The sequence below is a fragment of the Argiope bruennichi genome, chromosome 4, assembly GCF_947563725.1.
Source record: "Argiope bruennichi chromosome 4, qqArgBrue1.1, whole genome shotgun sequence".
In the NCBI taxonomy this organism is placed as follows: Eukaryota; Metazoa; Arthropoda; class Arachnida; order Araneae; family Araneidae; genus Argiope; species Argiope bruennichi.
Genome location: NC_079154.1, coordinates 110,885,096 through 110,910,007, shown reverse-complemented (window position 1 = coordinate 110,910,007; position 24,912 = coordinate 110,885,096). Strand labels below are relative to the sequence as shown.

The following is a 24,912-nucleotide window of genomic DNA, read 5'->3' as shown; positions in this document are numbered from 1 at the left end:
AAGTGGACTTGTGTTTGTTGTTTATTAAATAAATAGTAGCAGATACTCATCAGAACTCCTCGAGTCTGTACGCTATCGGTTTGGTACAATCTACCTCTTAGTGATCTGTTGGTTGAAATACATTCTGACAACCACCACTCACCTTCCACTACACACTTCCAAACCACAAAAGATATTGACGATTTTGGAATGCTTAACTCACTATATATGCCTTTCAAGAATCGCCCATTTCAATGATATCCAACAATTACGCCTTCCTAGAAGTCAGACAAAGCTGAATTTCGAAGCATCTCCCATACAGCTAATGCCATTGCCGGATCCTATACGATATTTAAGTACAGAAGATGTGACGTGGTCATGACCGCAGATAATCTCATTTACATGGGTGCCCAAATACTTTTTGATAGATAGTGTATAATGTCAAGTTCTGTTGTTTAGAATTGCCTTCTGTATTGCGATTTATGTTATTAAGTATTTAGTATTTATTTATTATTACAATTTAGTATTTAACTCATCTTTTTGTTATTGTTGTTGTTGATTTCAAAATTCTTTCTTAAATTCTAAAAAGTCATGAACATAATAATAGAATGTTATTCTATCCTGGAGTTCTTTACCAGGGCTTCTAATACTTTTTACAACTGTAGCCTCATTTGAGTTCATATCATTGGCGTTCTCAAGTGTCAAGGAAATTGAAAACCAAAACAAATAACTAATCTGCAATAAAAGAATTTTAAAAGAAAGAAAAAGAAATTCTTAGAATTAAATGAAGTTATTTATCGTAATAAATAAAAACAAAATCCATATTGCCAAGGCCGACGAAATTTTAATAGCATAAAAAGTTTTAAAACAATCATGATTAGAACCTGGACCCATAGCGTAGAGAGTTATGCTCTAGCCCATTGATTTGGGCCGCTTGGGAGAAATTAAGTACAGAAAATAAGCCAGGTTGCAATTATATTCTTCTACTATAAAAGAAGAGATTTCAGATACATTTTTTTTTCTATTTGTCTTTTTATCCCAAAGCGTTGATAATAATTGGCATCGTGTTACGGTTGAATAGTGACGTAGACGTAGTGACGTGGCTTAGTGAAGTAGATTTTTTGCAAAGATTTTTGGTATAGTGATTTCTCACTTCGACTTCATCTGAATTTTGATAAAGGAAACCTCGGCCGCTTTTCTCGTTTCTATCGTAAGTTGTTTATTATATTCGGTAAATATTTGGTATGTTTTCTGATACTTTGCTTTAGGTTATGAACTGATAATTGTAGACCATTGCCATTCTGAAAATTTTCGTTTTTTGCAACCTAATTTTTCTGAGAAGTCAATTTTTTCATAACCCTGTAAGTATTTTGTTGCAAATAAAAGTGAATAATATGTGACGATAGTTTTTAATGTTCCTGTAGTTAGTTATCTATGGAATATTCATTCTGAGCCAGCGTATAATATGTATCCGCTTTTGTAATGTTTTTATGCAATTTTATTGAATGCCAAACTGGTAATTCAGAACTATTGTTCTGAAAATTAATTTAATCTCATTTTCGACACTTTTTGACGTCTTTTGAGCATTTACTCTTCAACTCTTCTTATTTAAGCGAAATCTTTGGATTAAGCTCCAATTATTGGCTTATAACAATTGTTTTATTGAAGTCCGAAAAAGAAATTTATCAATTAAAAGTTTCAACGGCATATCCCGACAATTTACTTGTTCATTTGGGTCACAACCTTTAAGTTCAAAAACCTTTATGATTAGATCAGTATGTGCAATATTTAATTCGCAAATGCAGAACGATAACTTCCTAACTGCATTTTATCCCTCCAATAAATCTATGTGAATCTATGGAATTGTGAGAATTTGAAAAATCGAATTCAAACATATTCCGACCAATTTTTTAATATACCATCTAATCTCTCAAAGTATATTTCAATTATAACTGTTTATTTGTTGCTTTGTTTTTCATTTCGGCTGGTTTTCTCTTGAACTTTGAAATCTATTCTTAAAATGGAAGTGTATATATGTATGTGCCCGAAGTTTACAGGACAGCCATTAGAACTATCAAATCCGGCACAGGTATACTTTATGAGATGAAAATATTCACCTCCAAATGATTTTATGAAACTTTAATTGCATACTAAATGAAACTTGAATTTTCTTGGGTCATAATTTCCTAAAACATCGAAGTAAAAAATTTAGTTTCTGCATCTTTTTAAAATTTAAAAAATCGCCTAAATTGCCATACAACTGTGAATTTTGACAATTTAAAAAAAAATTGTTAGTTTTTCATGCATATCATTATTGTATTGATAATTAAACCATTTGTATCGTTTCATCAAATAGCAATCGTATGACTTTCTTCCATTTCTGAAAGCTTAAGGAAAAAAGTTTCTGCTAATCTTGAAACAAACTGTAATTGCATTACCTTAAAAAATAACTTGAAATTTGAAATAGAATATTCGGAAACTTAATTTTGAGAAACTTAATAAACCTTTAAACAATGTTCTTGATGAAGCGTAATTCCATGACATGTTTCAGTTGAGGAGAGAATCATGAGCGTCAAGTTGTATTTACGAGATTCAACATAAAACGAAAGCAATATTCCCAGCAAATCAATTAGTGGTTAGTCTGAAATATTCCCCAACCTGAAAGCGCCTGTATTCGTCATTGAGAATTGCAAGTCGCGATCCTTTGGGCATCTGAAGCTGGAATGTTGCAGATATTGTTTTAACAAAAATTCGCCTAAACCTATAATGGGAGCTTAGTAGCTTATCTAATGCGTTGAATGCAAAGGTTTTATATGCAAGCCTAGTGTTGTTATTTGAAGATAAACGGACCAAAACGAGCCATTCTGATGTCGAAAATGCAACGTATGGTTACCAGGGAAAAATACAGCTAACTTTGTTGATTCTCAATTATTTATGTAGAAATTTGTGTGGTGTTCACATTTCAAAATTATACACGTTGCATTCATCCATTGCATTTCGTTCCTGAAACATTTCAATTTTAAATGAAGTTTCATGTAGGGGCTGTTGAGTGATTGGATTATGTCGCATCTAATAAGTTATACTTTGCGTTTTGATGGGTTTTAATTTATCATGCCATTTCTTATAGCTTATTATCGCTAAAATTCTGAATTGTCATGTTTCTGTCCTCCACGAGTTCGGAAACTGTCTTTAGAAATGTCTTTATATATGGCCATAATCGAAACTCGTTGATATACAACAATGTAATGTCGCTCAAAATTTTAAGATCTCGATTCATAGAATACCTGTCAGAGTGCAACACAATACCTTTTTATGCTTCATAGCTAGACGGTTGATATTTGGTACAATTTTAACATCTAATTATCTGTGCCAAATCTTGAAACTAATCAGTCCATGGGTTGGCTGTAAGTATATTTGCCTCTAAGCAGGTGATAAAATAGCAACCTTTTTCTAAGATGAAATCTGGTGTCTTTAAAAATAAAAATGATTTCCCTTTTGGATTTGATTCGAGGATTCCGGATTGTTGAGGCAGATTCCTTTCCTTTCAGGTACCAATAAAATAAAACTATGCGAAGGTTAATTAAAGAATTTCTCATAGCGCATGGCCCGTCACTCGTTTTACCAAGGGGCGCTGTGGCTAGCTTTGTGGTTGGAGCATCCACAGATAAAAAGCTACTTGCACAACTGTTTTGTTCAAAAAAAATTTTTAAATACCAAAAAATATCTAGTTTGTGATAGCAAAAAATGCAAGACTTGTCCACTAGCTAATAAATAACAAATTAAAAACGAAATTTCAAATATGGAATTTATTTTGTAAAAACAAATCTTAATTGTGTATTTGCTGAATTGTAAAGAATGTAATTTGAATTGCATAGGACAAACTAGTACTGAACTAAATAAACGAATAAATGGCCACAGATCTGCTATTAAAAACTTTATTAAAAATGAGTCTTTTGTCTATGAGCTACACTTCCATTGTCACTACTTTGATAATATTAATATTTACATTCTGGAAGATATAATATTATTGATTTAAACAGAAAATTAACTTGGAAAATATCTATATGTAATTTAAAAACGGTTTCCTTATGGACTTAATAGCAAGTTAAATGGAGAAGGTTACGGGGATTTGGATAACATTTGTATTTATAACAAACTTAACATCTTTCAAGACTTTCTAGATAAGGAAAACAGATTTAAGAGAGGAAAAGATAGAGGTGGTAATTTTAATATAATATCCGAGGAATTTCAGAACTTTTGTGACTTGGTACATAATGAGAACACTCTTAAAATTAAGGAATTTCTTTTTGGCTTTAGGAAAAATAAAATTAGATGGTTTATTAATAACAAATTTGAAGATTCTTTCACTAAATTCATAATCCTAAATCTAATAAAATTCAAACTTAAAATAGGAAAAAACGATTTACTATTTTTAAATAAAAGTAATTTGAATAAAGTACTGTGTAGTGAGATTTTTGGATATTTGCTTCGAAAATCTAAAGTTACCTAAAATTATGCACAACAGTAAGGATTTTTTTCCTTTAAAGGATAACGCAATGGTTTCAATAGCATTTTGTTATTCAGCAACTTTAAGGAAAATTTGCAACTATAATTATTACAGAAAAAGTTTAAATAAGATTAACAAAACAGTGTAATTGTAACAAAAATTTATAAAGATTATATAGATGCTGACAAAGGCCATATTATAACAGGGAATTTGAAAATTAGATTCCAACTCTAGAGAATTTCTTATATTGAAGCAACAATCTCATTAAAAACTCTACTACTAATGAATTTCCCAAACACTTTTGCAATAGTGGTTTTAATAAGAGAAAGTTTATCTAATTTTTGACTTCCTCCAGTTTATTCACTTTGAATTTTAACTCAATAGATGGAGCTACAATTATGATGCATTATGACGAAACGTGGCAGGCGTATATAGCTTCAAACGCGGTAAAATTGTATTCAATTTAATTTATCGAAGTGTAATTGCACTAACAAGTCTTTTTTGCCTCGCACTGTCTTTTCTTATTTAAATGAATTTGGTTCTATTTTCATATTTTTTGTTTGATTTGCTGTGTTCTTAGGTGGATTAATTTACTTATTATTGTATAATTATCTTTAATTTTGTGATACTAATTTTATCTCCAAAACCTCAATTCCCTGGAGTTTTCGGGTCACGAGAGGTCAGTTTGTTGGACGAAAGTCAGGCCCCTCACAGAAAAAAATCCCTGGTTTGCACCATTGCCTGAGGGTGACCCTTGAGAAAGTCTTTAGGCCGGATTCATTATCTTTCTTTTTTATTCTTTGGCTGTGAACTTAATATTTATTTCTAATAATTATTCTAATTTGGTTAAGTTCATTTGTGTTTTAGTTGTAGCAGCATTAACGCTCTCAAAATACAATCTATATTTTATTATAGATTCGGGAAATATTATATAGGTGAATTTTGATATTGATCACTTTGGATTGATAGTTTCTTATGAAATCTTCTTATGAAAGTTTCTTATGAATGAAATTGAGTATGTGATTTCCGCACAAAAATTGAGTTTTTAACAATTTTAATTTCAATCGACGAAAGCTTACATTCTCGGTTCACTGCACTATTGAAGTACGAAATGGTCACATGCGGACCTCAAATATTCTTTGTGGTCATGACTTTAATGGTTCACAATTTTAATGCTAGGGCAGGAGGATAACATCTGTATTGGGAATTTCTTGAAGACGCTTCCGCATGTTTTGTCAAGCATTTATTCTACATTAAAAAAAACTCGCTGATTATTTAGAAACAACCCAACACCTGTATGCCGTCTTTTTAATTCAAGCGTTTCGCAAACGATTATGAGTAACTCGTGCATCGAATTACTAAATTTTTAATCTTTAATGAAGTAAAAATATAAATTTAAATGCCAAATCACTAAAACGCTTCACTACCCAAATGCTCTTTTCATAGAAATTAAAATAATGCCCCAAATAAGTGGAATCGTCTGATTAGCAAAATTACTGTGCCAATGGTTTTATAAACTGAGATCCCTTTAAGGATCATGTAATTTTCTTTATCTTTAAATTGTGAACAGCTTAAACACGTTTCCCTGATGTGTTTCAGTTCTTTTCAGGTTATTCAGTCATCTCATCTGCTATTGCCTGGATAATTGGTGTGTCGAGAAAATCCATAAAAATGTACGGATTTTTATGATATTTACTATACAAGAATCGACAACCACCAAGTTAATGCCAATGAGCAATGGATGCCGACTTCCGTAATTATCTGCTGGTGTTATTCTAATTGTATCAAAGATAAAGGTGGATCACGAGATGCGTTCAGCCTGTACGGGACGGTTACAATGTAAGTAAACTGAAATATCATTATTTTTCTAAATTTAATATTTATACTTCGCAATATTATACTTAATCTCAACTCTTAAGCCTGGGTGCCTAATGTTATATTTAAGCAGCTTAATTAAAATTGTCTTCTAAAATTACAATATATTCAATTGCTAATGCTATTGACAATAAATTCATACTAAGTATGTTACTGAATGAGTTTGCTGCATGTGCTTGGTGGAAGTGTTGATTTTTTTTTTAATTGCGACTCCCTGTTTATTCTTACTTTCTAACATATGAATTGTAAAATACTGTAATCGTCGAAAGATACGAATTCAAGACTTTAACCACCCCGATTATGAATAACATTAAGTTTGTTTCTCTGTGATATACAATTCAGAAATACTTGGTGACAGACGAGTGAATTTGGATTACGGTTTTTACATACGATTTTGAAATGTTTGCTAAATTAAAGCAAAATCCGTTCTAAGGAAATCTGCCCTGCTGTTTAAATACAAAATAACTTACTTCAAGAGTTCGGCTGAAATTTGGTACAGATTTTAATACACTAGTGTTGCTTTAAAACGGACGTTAATATAGCTAAATTAAACTTGGTACAGGCTTAATATATAGAGTATATATTATACTGTAAATTTTGAATCAAATCTATCAAGGGCTTCAAGTCGATTTATCAATCTATAATTTCAAAAGCGTGTAAGCATGATATATAAAATGTGGCATGTGGTTTTGGGTCAAACTGATTTCAATCGGTTGGGATAAACGCGTCTAAAACGCATCGATTTTGGGGGCACTATTAACCGTATGCCAGATATTAATGGGGACTCTGTAACATCTTCAAAGAATTTATCGTGTTATCCTAAATTCATTTCGAAACGTATATTTCATAATTGTACGCCAATGCCATGAAACATGTTCCCTGGAATAGTCTTTTTAGAGTATGCGGAAGTTTTGGTGACCACTTCAACTGGTTCTTATTTGTATGGTTAAGAATATATTTTATTCTTCAGTGTTGAAATAAGTTGTAAATTGTAGAGTAAGATATTTCAATTTACCACTATTCCCAATAATTTTACTCAATTAAGGCAGTCTAGTCAATTAGCAGCAGGCCGTTTCAGTCATAAACTCTACTTAAAATCGACCTTTCAGCATTTTTCAATTTGTTCATAAAATTAAAGTTAAAGGTTTCAAAACTGTTAATTAAAATCCGAAATGTGCTCAAAATAGTTAATGGATCTGTTGTCATCTAGAATGTTTTTAACCGATTTAATTCAGGAGTAAACTTGCACCATCTTAGTCAAATACCGATGAAACTGCTCATGCACTCCACTACAATTGCACGCAGTGATGTGCTCTTTTATACATAAATTATATAATGAATTTTAAAATGGATCCGGTTTATTTAATATTAGCCGCCTTTGTTGACCAGCTGGCTCATCAGGTGTAAAACTCCAAAAATTCAGTTAAATATTTGTGCCTTGGTCTCTTAATAGCTCATTCAAAATATTAAACTTCAAATTTAGTTCCATAGCTAACATTAAAGAAGCTTTACATTTTGTTCATTGTAATATCTAATTTGCTGTCATCTCCAATTCGCCGTAAGATTTAAATTTGAATTTGAAATGAAAGAACTTCAATAAATGCGGATTTTTTTACTGAAATCAATCATTTTTACATTTTTTTTAATTACAGAAAATCGAATCCCTCAGTATTGTAAGCTTACATGTATCGCAGAATATTTTATATTCAGTATTTGAAAGAATTCAATGAACTTCTGATTCGTCAAATTCAGTTTTGTCTTCTAAAAGACTTCAATGAGGCAAATGTCATTTCAATTAATAAATGTACATCAGAGAACAATTAAGAGTTCTAAATGTTAATTCTTCGATCCTGTAAATCATGGTCAGTAAAATTATCTTGCGTCTAACGGTTGTCTTCAGAGATTAAGCCTTATCAAGCCATAATGCTTTGAATATCAATATTTTAAGATTATAAATTGCATGAATTTAGACAATCTGCCTTGGAAAATCAGAGCCCGGAATAGTATCTTTAAGTCGGAGAGTTTTTATAGAATAGGCGTTCAAACATTCATAACTTAATACATTTTAATTGCAAAAGAGTGGAACTTTAAATATTAATGTCTCAGTCATATTTCATTAAATGACTTATAGAATATAGGATCAGTATACAATTTTTTTTTAATGTATAAAATCTGCATAAACGTAATTTATAGAAATATTTGATTCAAACTATATAAAATCTCATTTAGATTAATTAGTGTATGCATCTATTAATGTTGTAAAATTAGCTGTTGGGCCCTAATTAGTGTGGATATCCCATGAATTAAGTTATATATACCTTAAATAAGAATGAATTATTAAATTGATAGCCATTTTAAATCATCGCAAATCCTTTTCTCGCATTGCTTTTTAGAAAATATAGCATTTCGTATTCTATTTCATACAGACAGCAATACCTGAAAATGTTAAAAATCGCATTTCTCGGTTAAAATTTCCGAAAGGGTTAATTCAGTCTTTCAAATGGAGTTTTTGCCAGCATAATTGCAACACGATAATTAGAACTACCTTTTTTCTACGCACTTTTCATTTCTTTGCGAAATAAATTAAACAGTTAAAATATTTTCTTAAAATTCATTGAAAGTAGAAACTTGTAAATTAAGTTAACATTGATATAATTTAATTTTTTTTTTAAATTTTAAAATGATGTAAAAACCATTTGTGCTATATTTTTGGAAATCATAGAGGAGATACCGATATTTCATTTCATTTTCAGTTAATGAAAGTTCTGATTAAAATTTGCACCTGTTCCCGAAATAAAATTTCCACCCTCTAAAATAAGTTTCTGATAAGTTTACTAGTTCTAGGTCAAACGGTTTTGTATGTAGAGCGCATATATATTAAATTAGCATGAATAGAATATAAAATAGCGAGAGATTTTTTTCGCGCTATTTCATTTTATGACGAAAGTCATAATATTCACGGCACAACCATTACGCCGATTTCATTAAGCTTTACTTTCTCATACAAAGTATTGTAATTTGCAAAAACTCAATTCGAAATATTTCACGGATCTTTCCTGATCTTTAAATCCAAAACGCATTTTTTGGCATTATTCCTGTTTTTCTATGAAAATAAATTCAAACGCTTTGAGCTAAACAGATGAATTTGGTATGGGACTTGATATCAAATTTATAGTTCTAGCAAAATTTGAACAAAATCAGAGAAAGTTATTCCCCAGCTATCCGAGTAATACGTACGCAGTAAATGAAAAAAACTAAAAGAACCAACGCATTGTTAAATGCCAGCCAACGTATAGTTTGATACACAGGTTTAGCATCTAAACTGTAGATTCCGATAAAATTCGGAATCAAATTTGTCTCCAGATTTGACTTCTATCTGTCTGTACTTTCACATGCATATAAACGCAATAATTTAAGATCGTATTCAAAATTCTATTAATTTCAAATTACGATTATATCTGTCAATCGGTTAGCAACCAGCGGGAGTTCCACGAAATATTGTCACACGCTCTCCAATAAGTGTTATTCCAGAGAACGTCGAATGTAACATGTGCAGTTGTATCTTAAGCTTTAAACATGTTGTGTATATGCAAAAACTTTCTTAGACAAGCCACTTTGGAGCACATATTGTTCAATTGACACCCTTGGGGCCGGCAATATTTTTCTCAGTGAAATTCGATTTAAAATGACTTGCTTTCAACATTGTTTATTAAACTTTACCTGAAAAATAACGAACGACAAATTTGTCTTTGTACCATTGAACCAAACTAATCCTAATCAAGCTCAAAGACGCCTTTCATGGCATTAGTGTACTATAGTTAAGAAATATTAACTTTTGACATCAGATTGCTATTTTTACTGAATCTATCTTGTGTTCTATGGCGAGTTTTTTTCGATTAATCCTTGGCATGAGGTAAAGAGTATTTGAAAATCTAATTTGTTTATATGCAATTTTTCTACCGTTTGAAAGACTACACTTGTAGTCACAATCGCATACCAAATTCGTAACACTCAAGTCAAACTGCATGTTTCTGATAGTATAAATCGACAAATTGTTAGCCATAAGTTGGATTTGGTTCAAAATTTCATATAGATGTTAAATCTGTGTACCGAAGTTGATCTATTTTTAAATTCCATCTTTGTGATTACCGCGTTAGCTTAAATTAGAACAGACATCCACTGAACGGATTTTGTTCAAAATTTGACTGAAATCTAAATCTCGTGTAAAAACTGTGTATCCGTTTTTGTTGGACATTTGGAAAAGATCCATACCAAAATTTATTTCGGATCCGTATTTTTATGGTGTCCTTGTGTTATTCCAATTCCACGCCATGATCTCAAGCAAACAGATTCGAACTCGACCTTTTTGCAAGTTTCGTGATTTGTGGTGGCAACAACTGCAATGCAAATTTTGCTACTATTGAAACTCGCCTCGTGTACGGCGGAATATGAGAAGTGGTTTAAGCTCTTCAGTCGAGGCGGAAGTTAACTGAGCAACTGCTTTGTTGCTTCGCCATTTCAAGACGGTTTCTTTCAGTTCGTTTAAATATTAAGCGGAAAGGATGAATAGTCCGAATCTGTTGACCAAGATCTGGTAATGTTAATTTGAACTTTGATTTTAACATTTAAAGTATTTTTATTGCACCAGTAATGAGCACATTGACTTTATACTTTACAATCAGTAAGTTACTTTATGGAAATGGCTTTCAACTTTATGCCTCCTCGACATAAAATTTCACTGTTAACTTTGCTAAAATTTAGATTACTTTACTCGGAGGAATAAGTTTTCATACGTCAAGCTTAAAGCTTTTTCAGTTTTGCCATATATATTTAAGGATGGAAGAGCACGGACAGACTAATATAATTACAAAAAATTTTATCCGATTCAATTTCTAAAATGTGGAGACACGTCCATCTCGAGTTTGAATTTTTCAACGATTACAATACTTTCTCTACACATCGCATGCGAGAAAATGCCAGTTGCGCCGAACATTAATATTTAGTAACTATTGATTACCAATGTCATGCAAAATATTGGCGTATTTTGTCCAAGGTTCAGTTTTATGCGAAAGTATAACGTTTATTAAATGAGTTTGGAGAAGGCCATTCCAATTTTTGTTGGATGGAAAAAAAACTGATGGTCTTTATATAGTCCCAAGTGTTGCCTGCTTCATGCCGCTCTTCAATTTTTAGAACTCTGAAAATATAAAATTTCGATATAGCCCCAGAATTACCCTGTGGAGTCTAACCAATAAAAATGTTGACGGCTTAAAAAATTTTAAATATTATTTTCATTTAGTATAAAATCTATTTTATTGAGTTCGAAGAACTGGTCACCTAGGGTGGCTAGAGATTTCTAAAATCGCAAGCCTATTGACATGACATTTGCAATTCGAAATAACTGTTTGGTATCCAACTCTTATGTATACTGTGTACAGATTAGAATCAACTGGGCAGTCTTGCAGAAATTTTCTCGCATACTTCCTGCTTAATTGTCACACCCACCCCTTCCTTCACATATAATTGTTGAACTTGGACGAGATTGAACTCCACGGGTGCTCAACTTTATTTTCAACACCTGTATGAGTCTTGCTCTTGAAGTAGAGAATTTTTTCGATAAACCATATATTCAGAAATATAGAATCTTTGTTCGAATGAAGCCAAAATTTAGCAGAACTTCAATTTTAGTAAGATCACATAGGCAAATAACATTTGATATAAATGCGACGTTTATGGCGCTGCGTTTTTTGAGTTATCACCTTTATATCCATAGGAAAGTACAGAACTGTTAAAATCTAAATACTTATTTCGAAATTTCACATTTGTATTCTACACTTTAAATGCTAATTCTATATACCAAATTTTATCTATCTATGCTTTACGTCTTGTAGTTATCGTATTCATTCGTTTTCGTATCAAATTTTGTAGAAATCTAGTGATATTTACATGGAAATGCCACATACCAAACTTCATCCATCGAACTTGGTTTGCAAGTGTTCAAGTAAGTTACAATTCCGGAAATGTGTTTCAGATGCGGAATGGCTTAAAGCGTAGGTTCGTTAAAATCTGGAGTTCGAATTTTTTGACGTTCACAATATTTTATTATAGTTCAGACATGATTAAGTAATGTTTGGTAGATTAAATTTTATCTCGTTAAACTTTAATACTTTAATTTTTCTCAATCTTTCATGTATAGAGGTTTAAATAAAGCTATTTCTTTTTAGGATTGTTGGTTCTTTCATTAAAAGTGTATATACTGCCAGCTGCTCTCCGAGGAACCTGGCCAGATAAGTTACATAAGGATCTGTTCCTGAAATCCCAAGTTTCAAGCTTCAACTTGCTTGCTCTTCCCGAGCAGTTCGGAAAGTTTCTTCGGAAAATCCAGTCCAGAAGATCCCAAAGGAATCGAATTTAACATGGTAATGTTTTTTGACTTCAAAAATATTTCGAATCATTTAAGATTGTCTGGATTATTTAAGAAATCTTCATAGTACGTCATCCAAAATGGGATGTTTCTAAAGATATTAAATTTGCGTAAAATTAGGATGAGAAATTAATACTTGAAGAGCTTGATTGACTATATCTCCCAATTGTTGAATGATCATTTTTGCATGTGCTCTAATATTTGATCCGATTTCTGTGGCAGTAGATTTTTGAGTCTCAACGGAATTTCAAACCTGATCTTGTTAGCAAAAAATTGCAATTTTCTTTTGCAGTAGCATGCAAAAAATCTTGATACAAAAGCTCAAGTGATTTTGATTATCTCTTGTCCATTAGATGTCTAATTTTTCGTGTTAATCCTAAGTGGTATATGGGCAGTTCATTGCGAAGTAGTGTAGAAATATTTTTCCAGTTCTGAAGACCCGACATACTTCGATTCAAGTACGGCGATTCAGCCTCTTGTCAAGCGGTTCCTCTTTTGAGTAAGTCGCTGGGAAGGTGTTTGTGCAATGGGACATATTTTGGAAATCTTAAAGGAAGTCGGAGCATTTCTTTTGTGCATTAACTCCTGGAAAAAATGAGCTATCGTAGCCATTTTTGAGGGCGTTTAGTGAATTTCTGACAAATGAACTCGGGTGTTTCAGTATTCAACTTCAGAATTCTGAAGATTGTAGGAATTGATTATTCATAGCGTTTCTGAATAGGAAGTTGTCCCAAAAACCCTCAGCATTACTATAAGAACAGTAGTAAATAGTTTTGAGCATGCATTTCTAAATTAAGGTTGTAGGTAGAAGATAAGCCATTTGATGCTTTGACCTTGAGGACTTTTGTAACAAAATCCCGATTCTTATTATCGAAGCAATCCTTCCAGTGTATTTGAAAGCAATATAAAAAAATTTACGATCATTTGTGCAAAATCGAACTCGGGTATATTTTCTAATTGGTGGAACATGCTTCAATGAGGCATTTGGCCTTTATGTTGGAGAAATCCGTGTACATAATTTCTATAATTGATTCTTCTGTATAAAGTCCTCAGGCCTTCGTATTGGGATGGCTATTCAGGTTCCAATCATTTAAAGCGGGAAACATCGGGAAAGTTGGATCTGATACCAATAACACTCGCTTAATGATCTTCATAACACTCGCTTAATAGAAACTCTTTATATTAATCAATATAAAATATCTTTAGAAGTAATGCCCTCAATGGATTTCCCCATTTTCTATATTGAATTCAAACATACGTAAATCTAGAAAACAAATTTATTCTTCCTCCCCCCCCCAAAAAAAAAAATCTTCATTCCATTAAGGTTAGAATTCGAAACTAATCCTTCTATAAGTGGCTGCTCCGAGCAAACAACCCTCAACGCATCAATAAAAATTCTATTGTCTGTGCAGAATACTATCATGTCTTATGTTTTGATAGACCATGCAAATATAAAAAAAAATTTGAAACCGTTTTAAATTTTAAGTACCCACAACATACCTTTAAATAAAAGAAATTCAATCCAAGAAACTCAATACTTTGAGCACCGAACAGTATTCGATATTTAATTCGTCCGATTGAAAAAAATTCATTTCAATAATTATGAAACTGAGAATAAAATTGACTTCATCAAGTCATCTGACTTTTTGCCTTTAAAGACTTAATTCATGATCTTCAAGCAATAATTTTTAATTTCGGAGCCGAGATTTAAATATGATGCATATTAAAAGTGTATGCAAGTTTACACACGGTTAAACTGAATAAATGGCGATATTAATTTTGAAATTAAATACTCTAAAATTTATTAACTTAAAAACTGATAGTGAGTATCAGTAAAAATTCATATTGTATAATATTTCCCCTCTCGATTCCATTTTTCTCCTAGGAAAATATTGCATCAGAATACGAAATGCTAAGCGTTTATTTTCAATTGTAAGAAAGTGTCACTGAATTCAGATTCTGAAATTAGAGTTCAAAAATTAATATGGTGTCTACCACAATAATGCAAAAGTAAAGACATGGAATTAAGATGGAAATATAAATTTTTCGACCACCATTTAACTATGCGCCTAATGCTCATCTTTCTCAATATCGAAATCTTTGAAACTTCAAATTCACGCCAGTAACAATGCGTTTAGAGAACTGAATGTAAAATGGCAGGAACACAATTCTCAATTCACTCTTGCGAAATCCTTCATCAGTAACATTAGGTGCAGGAAGAATGTTTCATTTACATAAAATTGCAAATACTTCAATAAAGGATTTTTTCACCATTATTTAATTCACGACCAGAATCTATAAATCTCCAATAAATTGCACTTCATTCTATCAATGTTGCCTAGTTTCTCGATTTATCTTCCTGTACCAGAGCTTGAAGTGAAAATGAATCGATTTTGTATTAACCAAACCCGTTTCACTAAATTTCTAGTAATCGGTGTTCCACCCACGTCGATTCACTTGATTTTTTTTTATCAGAAGGTCTCGATTTTAATCGGCAATCATTTTTACGCTCTCGCATATGTAGTATAAAGTATAACAATCGCTAAAAATTCGAACTCGAGATGGACTCCCCTTCCTGTTTCAGATTTACATTAATTCGAAAAACCTTTTTCGGAAACTTCCATCTGTCTGTGACAAAACTCAACGTCTTTGAGCTAGGCGGTTGAAATTTGGTATGTCCTTACACGGGATATATAGATGTCTATCAAAGTGTGAGAGAAATCCGTTTAAAGGAAGTCTGTGCAAGCATGTTAAAACGAAAACTAATAAATGAAGAGAACTATATGGGTAAAATTCAGTAGAGATTTAACCCCCATGTAGTAGAAACCTTCCAAATTTTGAGCCAAATTTAACAATGGCTTGACCGTCAATCTGTACTTGTAAATGCTGTTACTCTAACGCAACGATTTTAATATATAATTTGGTTTATGATTTTGACTTCAAGTGTAATTCTGTGTTAATATTTTTTTCAATCAGCTGGAAAAATGCGTCTTAAACACAAATTAGACTTTTGAATTCTATTTACCTCGGGCCAGGAATAAATGGACAAATCACTCGCCAAGGATATTCAGGAAATACTCAATTCACGCCAAAGTTAATATTTCATCTATTGTACGCCAATGTCATACAAGGCGTTCTCTGGGATATCCCCTTTATTAGAGTATGAGAATGTTTTGAGGCCACTTCCGCTGGTTTCTTAAGCGTACTAAATTCGTATCAATATGGTGAAGGTAACGTCCCCATTCGAAAATTTATCTTAAACTCTATCGGTCTTAACAGTTTAAGTAGAGCGAACTTCATATTCATTTTAATTTGTTGAATACAAAAATTAATATTACATTAACCTTTCATTAATATTACATTTACAACTCCAAACCCTGATTGGCACAGTTTGGCCATATTTGGCTCTTTAATGAAACCATAGCTTGTCAGTATACATTTGCAGTGGCGCATCTTGGCACAGATCTGAGCCTTGCGCCATGAAATCGAAACTCGATAACTTTTCAACAGATACTTGAACACCATTTCAGTGGCAGAAAGTTAAGGAGAAATTTCATTTCTTTCCCTCGTTCCAACTCTGAAGTATAAAGATGGGTTTCTTATTTTAGAAAGATTCAGATAAAAATAACGGGAAAGTGCGCGCACTATTAGGATTAGGTATTTAATAGAAAGGCTTAATATATTAACATTAAATTGGGAATAAAAAGTTTAGGATAGCACCCTCCCCTCCCCCTTTTTCTTAAAAATAGGACGGGCTAGTTACCAGCCGGCTGGTGAGAGGGTGGGAAAATATTCGTAACTATAAATTCAATTTCTCCCTTGACCTCCCCCCCCCCAAAAGAAGCTTAATTTATACTTTCAGTTTTGGTAGTGTGGTGGAAACAAATTGAAATTTCCCAATGAAAACATATCGAATGATAATGTCAATCTTTTTGATGCCTAATTATGAAAGCAAACCAGAAGTACGACAATGCACATTATTTTTCCATGTAGTAAACATAGGCTTTCAATAGTCACTTTCATGTTAGGATGAGGCTCATTGAGTTAGGATGAGGCTCATTGAGTTAGGATGAGGCTCATTGAGTTAGGATGAGGCTCATTGAGTTAGGATGAGGCTCATTGAGTTAGGATGAGGCTCATTGAGTTAGGATGAGGCTCATTGAGTTAGGATGAGGCTCATTGAGTTAGGATGAGGCTCATTGAGTTAGGATGAGGCTCATTGAGTTAGGATGAGGCTCATTGAGTTAGGATGAGGCTCATTGAGTTAGGATGAGGCTCATTGAGTTAGGATGAGGCTCATTGAGTTAGGATGAGGCTCATTGAGTTAGGATGAGGCTCATTGAGTTAGGATGAGGCTCATTGAGTTAGGATGAGGCTCATTGAGTTAGGATGAGGCTCATTGAGTTAGGATGAGGCTCATTGAGTTAGGATGAGGCTCATTGAGTTAGGATGAGGCTCATTGAGTTAGGATGAGGCTCATTGAGTTAGGATGAGGCTCATTGAGTTAGGATGAGGCTCATTGAGTTAGGATGAGGCTCATTGAGTTAGGATGAGGCTCATTGAGTTAGGATGAGGCTCATTGAGTTAGGATGAGGCTCATTGAGTTAGGATGAGGCTCATTGAGTTAGGATGAGGCTCATTGAGTTAGGATGAGGCTCATTGAGTTAGGATGAGGCTCATTGAGTTAGGATGAGGCTCATTGAGTTAGGATGAGGCTCATTGAGTTAGGATGAGGCTCATTGAGTTAGGATGAGGCTCATTGAGTTAGGATGAGGCTCATTGAGTTAGGATGAGGCTCATTGAGTTAGGATGAGGCTCATTGAGTTAGGATGAGGCTCATTGAGTTAGGATGAGGCTCATTGAGTTAGGATGAGGCTCATTGAGTTAGGATGAGGCTCATTGAGTTAGGATGAGGCTCATTGAGTTAGGATGAGGCTCATTGAGTTAGGATGAGGCTCATTGAGTTAGGATGAGGCTCATTGAGTTAGGATGAGGCTCATTGAGTTAGGATGAGGCTCATTGAGTTAGGATGAGGCTCATTGAGTTAGGATGAGGCTCATTGAGTTAGGATGAGGCTCATTGAGTTAGGATGAGGCTCATTGAGTTAGGATGAGGCTCATTGAGTTAGGATGAGGCTCATTGAGTTAGGATGAGGCTCATTGAGTTAGGATGAGGCTCATTGAGTTAGGATGAGGCTCATTGAGTTAGGATGAGGCTCATTGAGTTAGGATGAGGCTCATTGAGTTAGGATGAGGCTCATTGAGTTAGGATGAGGCTCATTGAGTTAGGATGAGGCTCATTGAGTTAGGATGAGGCTCATTGAGTTAGGATGAGGCTCATTGAGTTAGGATGAGGCTCATTGAGTTAGGATGAGGCTCATTGAGTTAGGATGAGGCTCATTGAGTTAGGATGAGGCTCATTGAGTTAGGATGAGGCTCATTGAGTTAGGATGAGGCTCATTGAGTTAGGATGAGGCTCATTGAGTTAGGATGAGGCTCATTGAGTTAGGATGAGGCTCATTGAGTTGTTCAAAGCTGAATGCGAAGTGCAAAATCAATTTCCACAAATTAGTCGTATAACTCCAAAAATATCAATTGAATATTTATTTGTTCAGTAAAGTCGGGTATCATTGCTCGGCTACTCTTGATAAGTCCTTCAGTTATACAGTTTCTGATCAGTTCTCTAGATGGAAATAATTCATAATTCAATGGAATTTTAATTTTTGCACATAACCATTTCTAATTTGTTAAATATTTAGCAGTGGTTCCCTTTTAACATCTTCAAAGTCAAAGAATGTATAGAATTCTTCCAAAAATTGAGCGAGTACTATAATTATAGATACTTTTAACTACATATTTAACGTCTATACAAATTTGCGCTACTCTTATTCTTGGATATTGGCATGCGCTTATGTTCTGTGGTATATTAAGTCTTTGAAATAAAATTTACTTCGATAGCAAAACTTAATTTTTCCCTTTAAAAATATTTTCACTAAAATCGCTCTTCTAAAGAATTTAGAAAATTTTATGTATTTTAATGGCTTGTGAAAAATTTCCAAATCTAGTTTGGCCCTCTGTTTGATATAAAATTTTTACATCTTATTTCATGGATCATCTGTTAGAAATAACACATCTATACTTATATATAAAGCTCAATGTATGTGTGTGTTGGCGCTCTACAGAAAAGACAATTTTACCTACAGCTACCAAATTTGGTACGTGTATACTTTGGAGTTCGGAAATGTGCACCTGGGGTCCCTTTTTTTGAAATTTTAACTATTAATTAAAAACTAACTTTTCCGCCAAAAAAAATCTTTTCATTTTCCTCACCGCCGAATGAGTAAGGCTTCAGCATTTCCCCCCAAGCTAAGGCTTAGGCTTAACATTTTTTGGTCGATTATTTCAAACGATTCTGTTTATTTTCTTAATGTTTTATGCATTTAAAATTGAACATTGTTAATTAATCGATCTTTCAGATTCATTCTGAAGTACTTTTGAATTAAAATAACACAGAATAAAGGAAATTAAAAATTTTTAATCTGCATAGCGTTACCCCAACTGGCGTAGAAAAATTCACGCATTTGTGTTACCGTAACTGGCATTGAAAATTCACGCATGCGCATTGTGTTCTGATTGTTGACAATATTATCAACGGATGATTCTTGATTTAAATTATTTTTAGGTTAGTTGCATGCTTTTGTAATTAAGTTGTATTTATGTTAGTTATATATTTTGTACATGCTTATAGTTTTAAGTACATCGTTTTTAAGTAGTTTTTTAAACCTGTTTTCGACCAATTATTTTATACGGTTTTGTTTATTTTAGTGTTTGATGCATTTAAAAGTAAACATTGCTAATTAATCGATCTGTTCATGATGAATCTGTGAATTTTGTTGACAAATTCTTGAGATATTACTTAATTTAAGATATTCTTTAGTGCCCATAAAGTTTAAATGCTCAGTGACTCTGTTATCAGTAATCATATTATTAAAAAATACTTTGTTTCAGTAAAAATATTATATTAATTGCAGATTAATTCTTTCTACTTTAATTTAAAGCATAAATTCTACGGGAGCTATCGGAAAATTAGAGATACATATTACGTTATGACTGAAGGCCTTTATAATATTATGAGTGAATTATATGACTATCAAAATTTGAAATTTTAAACTATTTTGATGATGAATCTATCCAAGTTGGAATTGCGTAAAATGTTTAATTATTAAAATTTTAAACGCACATTAAGATTGGCGAACCGGCTGGTCGCCAAAGGCGGCTAGTTATTAAATATTTGTAGGTGCTCAAAGTTATTGAATTATTAGGAAGCATAACTAATAAATCAAGTTATTGAGGAAACAAGCATTATGAAACCCTTTCAAAATTCGAAAAGTAAAAGCATGCCCCAATACAATTTTAAAGATAAACACATTAGCTATAAAATTCTAGCATTTGTTCGAGACGAGTGTCTCAACATTAACCATCGCAGTGCCTGTGCAGCAATTCGTACGAGTCGGAAGTTCTTGGCTACAGCCTTTGAATTTTGAGGGTAACATTTCTTTTAAAATTGCAGCGTTGAATTATATTGGGAAATTAGACATCGTACAACAATTTGCTTGATGTAAAAAAAAAAAATGCATGTTACATGTAAATGCTTACATCGGCAGGGAGAGTTTACTCAACTGCTAACATAGTCTCTAGTAGACTTTGAAGGTTCTATATTTTATCAGGCTAAAGTAGCCTTAGTTCAACATTTTCAATATTTTGGATCTGTGCTATTGATTGCCTACTTATTGGTGCAATAGTTGATGTATTGGATAGCTTCCAATGACTTTTCATAAAGCCGTCTTCAGTTGTACTGAAATGCATTGAAATTTCTAATTCTTCATAACTACTTCCGAACCATACTCCTCGTTGTCAGAGGAAATAGAACTGCAAAGAATAGAGCACTTGCTTTGGGTCATTAAATGTTTTAATTCTTAAATCTATGAATTGTTCTGTAAAGTTCATATTGGGAAGACAAACTTTTGCCATTGATTTTGTATTCAAATATCTGATAAAATGAATGCGTAATTATTTAGATGAATGTTGGTGGAATTTTTCATAATTTTACCCTATTTCATTATTCAATTTCATGTGCTTTCAACTTTTATACTTTGTCATTAATACTGCATAATCAAATATTAAGAATATATTTATATATTGTGCAATTTGAAATATGGGATAACTTTCTAGGAACTCTTAAAGTAATGCCTATAAAAGTTGCTACAATACATTAGTGTTATGTTTTTACTACTTTTAACTTAGATAAAAAATATAATTCCTTATTATTGAATCAGTAGTTGGTATGTTTAGCACAGCGAATTCGTTGAATCTTCTTATCCATTGAGAGGATTTTTCTAAATATTGAAGATTAAACGCTTTGATATGTATTGAAATCGGTTCTTCTGTGGAATCTTTTTATATATCCAATTTCCAATTACGCTTCTTATACATCCAATTCTTGAGCATTCTTTGGATCTGTGCCTTCAAATTCTTGCTTGCTCATTAATTCTTGGCCCCACTTGCATAACTTTTCTGCTTATGTTGATGCTACAAAGAAATGAATCTTGCCGAGTTCTTCCAATTGCTCTCTATTGATTTCACCTGTAGAAATAACTTGTAGATTTTATTTCCACATTTGCTTGGGCATTCTGAAATGGACCAAATTAATCAAGCAATTATACTGCCTGGTTTTAAATAAGTCTTAAAAGTATTCTGATAATACATGCTGTTAATCTGGACTCCTTAAATAGGAAATAATGGAATTGTAAGATTTAGCATACTTGTATCAATATTTCAAGATCATAAAATCTAGAATGAAATCTATTGCATAACATTTTCGTATACGAAGTATAAAGAGAAAGAATAGTTACTGTCAAATTTCGAACTCGGGATTTTGACGAATCTCCTCATTTTAAACCTCCCTGAGTTTGAATAAATTTTTGAAAATTGTCTGTCTGTGACAACAAACTCTTTCAGCTAGACGCTTGAAATTTGGTATAAGGTCTTTACACCAAATTTGCAGATTTCTATCAAATCATGAGCAAAATTTTTTAAAGTTCGCTTGCCTTTCTGTTCGAGTTAAGACATTTACAAAAAGAGCTAGATAAAACTCGGTAAAGATTTAACATCTGTACAGATCTGCTGAATTTCGAGCCAAATCCAACAAAGATAATTGTCTGTCTGTACATCTGTTTCGAGCCAAATCCAACAAAGATAATTGTCTGTCTGTACATCTGTTTCGAGCCAAATCCAACAAAGATAATTGTCTGTCTGTACTTTCAGAAACGTGCAATTGCTATAATTCAAAAACAATCATTTAAGTATATCAAATAAGTTGCAGGAATTTGATTACAAATGCAGCTTTGTTTCAATCGGTTGAGAAGTGTCTAAAGCACTAAACCAATTTTTGGAGATTATTAACGCATGTCGACGATTAATTGCTAAATAACCCGCCAAGGATGACACGATCGATACAGTAGATGCTAAATTCAAGCCAAAAGTTAATTTTTCTTTACTATTGTGCTTTGTCATGCAAGGCCTTCTCTGGCGCAAGTTTATTAGAGTATGGTGAAGTTTTGGAGACCACTCCTGCTGGTTTTATAAACGTAATGGAAAGTTGAAATTAACATGAAGTCTTCATTCCGGTTCTGGAAAGTTGGATAGTTTGTCTAATCCTGGGTCATATTTATAAAACTGCAATCTTTGTAGAAATGGGATATCCAAAATGCAAAGAATCTAAAAAGATGGAATTCTTACTTTCTTTTAATCGAGTTTCTAACAGTACTCTAAATGTTATTGAAGGGCAACATGGATATTCAAGCTTAAAATAACTGAAAGTCTTATTTTTTCAATAATTATATAATCTGGTGCAACCTAAAATCCTAACAATGCATGCCTATCTGGTTTAATTATAGTAGCTGCCTTGTTTTATTTTCGATTGGAGTCTGAGTTTTAAAATTCAGTGTATTCTTTTTTATTTCATTAAAGGTTTTCTGGAAATTCGAATATTTAAATAATTCCAAACTTAAAATTCCGTTTCAGCATTGGGAAAATGCATTGTGGTTATTCAGTTGTGTTAAGATTTAGTGCTTCTCATACTTGTCTCGTTCTTTTATCCAAATCATGGAGGCAACTTTCAATTTGGAATTTTCATCTCTAATTTCATTTTTTTTACTATTTCACTGTTATAATGCAGTAACCTATGTATTATCGTCATTCTATAGTCTCAGTGTGGGAAACCTATATTGTCTACTTTATCGGTAGTGATACTACTGATTTCGAGAGGCTTTGTCATGTTTAATCGTTCACTTTTAGGTGAATTTCATATTTAATACTTTTGCAGAAATAGATCAGTGGATATGTAGTATAAGTGAGAAATAGATGCTTTATTCTATGAATATTTCAGAACTCTGAATGCAGCTAACATAGCCGAGTTGCACGCATAAATGATAGTTGTAGCCACTAACACATTAGCAGTAGGCATCTCGCTCTGTAAAGAACACAACAACGTTCGGAGTAAAACGGAAGAGCGCGCTTTGCGTTTAATCTAAAATTAGCTTCTAGAGCTTTATATAAATTTTTTTAAAAGGCTTGCAATTACCAAGGGAACACTTATTGGATCTCCGTTCTTGAAAAGTTTAATTCTCCATAGATTGAAATATCCCCCGTTTTTTCATTCATATAAAGCATTTCTCTAGACTTCCGCTATTCAAAATGGTCCATTTTAAAATTGGCCATCGATTAAATTTAATAACTTCTTGGTTTTATGCAAGTTAAAACAGTTTCAGCTTATTTAAACACGAGTCGTTTCTTTCAATAATAGATTTCTATAACAGAAAATCCAAAGATAGTCTCTCAAATACATTGTTCTGTTGCTAAAAGAAGCGAATTACTCCCAATATACTTAAGGGTCTTCGAAAATTATACCGAAATACATTACTAACTTTTTAAATTCATTCTTTATTTCAATTAAGTAAAAACTTTAATGAAATAAATATTTGTCCAGCCCTTTAAATTTCTTTAGATTTAAGAACCATAAGGACGAAGGATCTTAATCTGGTGAGGAATTTGTATGAAGAACGGAATGTGTAGAAATTACTTGGTGCCATGTTTCTCCCGCTTTCAATCGCCAACAATTCTAGTGCTAAAGAATCGAAAACGTAATGGCTAGTAAGGTATAAGAGGTTCGGGAAAGGGCTGGCTTAAGACAACTTGTCATCTAGCATGGATGAAGGATTACTAGGTCCGTCTTTCAATATCCCTTACGCAACATGAAAACGAGACTAATTTTACCGATCCCAGAAAGAACTAGGATAAATTCAATATTTAATTTCAGTTCTGCGCGATTCCTCTACGTGCCTTTTTATGTTTAGGAATTGCTGAAGGTTGCAAAGAATGAAAGATTACATTAATTTTCACTTCTGTGACATTCTCAGGATAATGTCTTGAAAATATCAGGTTTTTGAAAAATTATGATATGGTAAAAGAATTACGGTTATTAAATTTCTGATTTCAGGAGATCAATATCGGTGGTCAAGATATCTTGCCTACACGTTTTATGCCAATACCTTCAAAATTCAAAGTGTACATAATAGACGGAGTTGAAAATCGTATGGAGATATTGACAGCTTTTATAAGGAAAACTATATTTAGCAGCAATGTCATTCAAAACGCACTTTGTAGGGATGCAGTTAAATCTGATATTGATCCCGAGAGAATTCGAGGCCATCCTCCGAAACTAAAGGACTTTTGTACACTCCAGGCTGTCATGGATGATGCACTGATGCTCCACCAATCTGCTCACTTTATGAGTGGGAAGTCTATAACCGTGAACTACCCGAGTGGCTGTTATCATCGTCACCAATAATCAACACGCGCGATGATTCCCTATGCTGCTTCTTGTAGCATACAATGCACCCACGAATTTGGACAATGCTCTCTGCATTGGAAAACGTATTTTATGAAAGTACTCCAGAAGTGACCTGCGCAAAGCATCTCTTCTAAATCTGTCGTTTTTAAATGGGATTGTAGGAAGATTGTGAACAGTAACTCCTTTTGTAATAACAATTTCTCAAATATGGGCTAGA

At 32.8% G+C, this 24,912-nt stretch overlaps 1 long non-coding RNA gene across 1 annotated transcript; it reads left to right on the top strand.

Annotated features, from left to right (window-relative positions):
- Positions 1-1,027: 1,027 nt before the first annotated feature.
- LOC129966795 (uncharacterized) lies at positions 1,028-24,912 on the top strand. The gene is made up of 4 exons (XR_008784295.1): positions 1,028-1,189; positions 6,096-6,325; positions 12,586-12,780; positions 24,342-24,912. It is a non-coding gene; the product is annotated as an uncharacterized LOC129966795 (long non-coding RNA).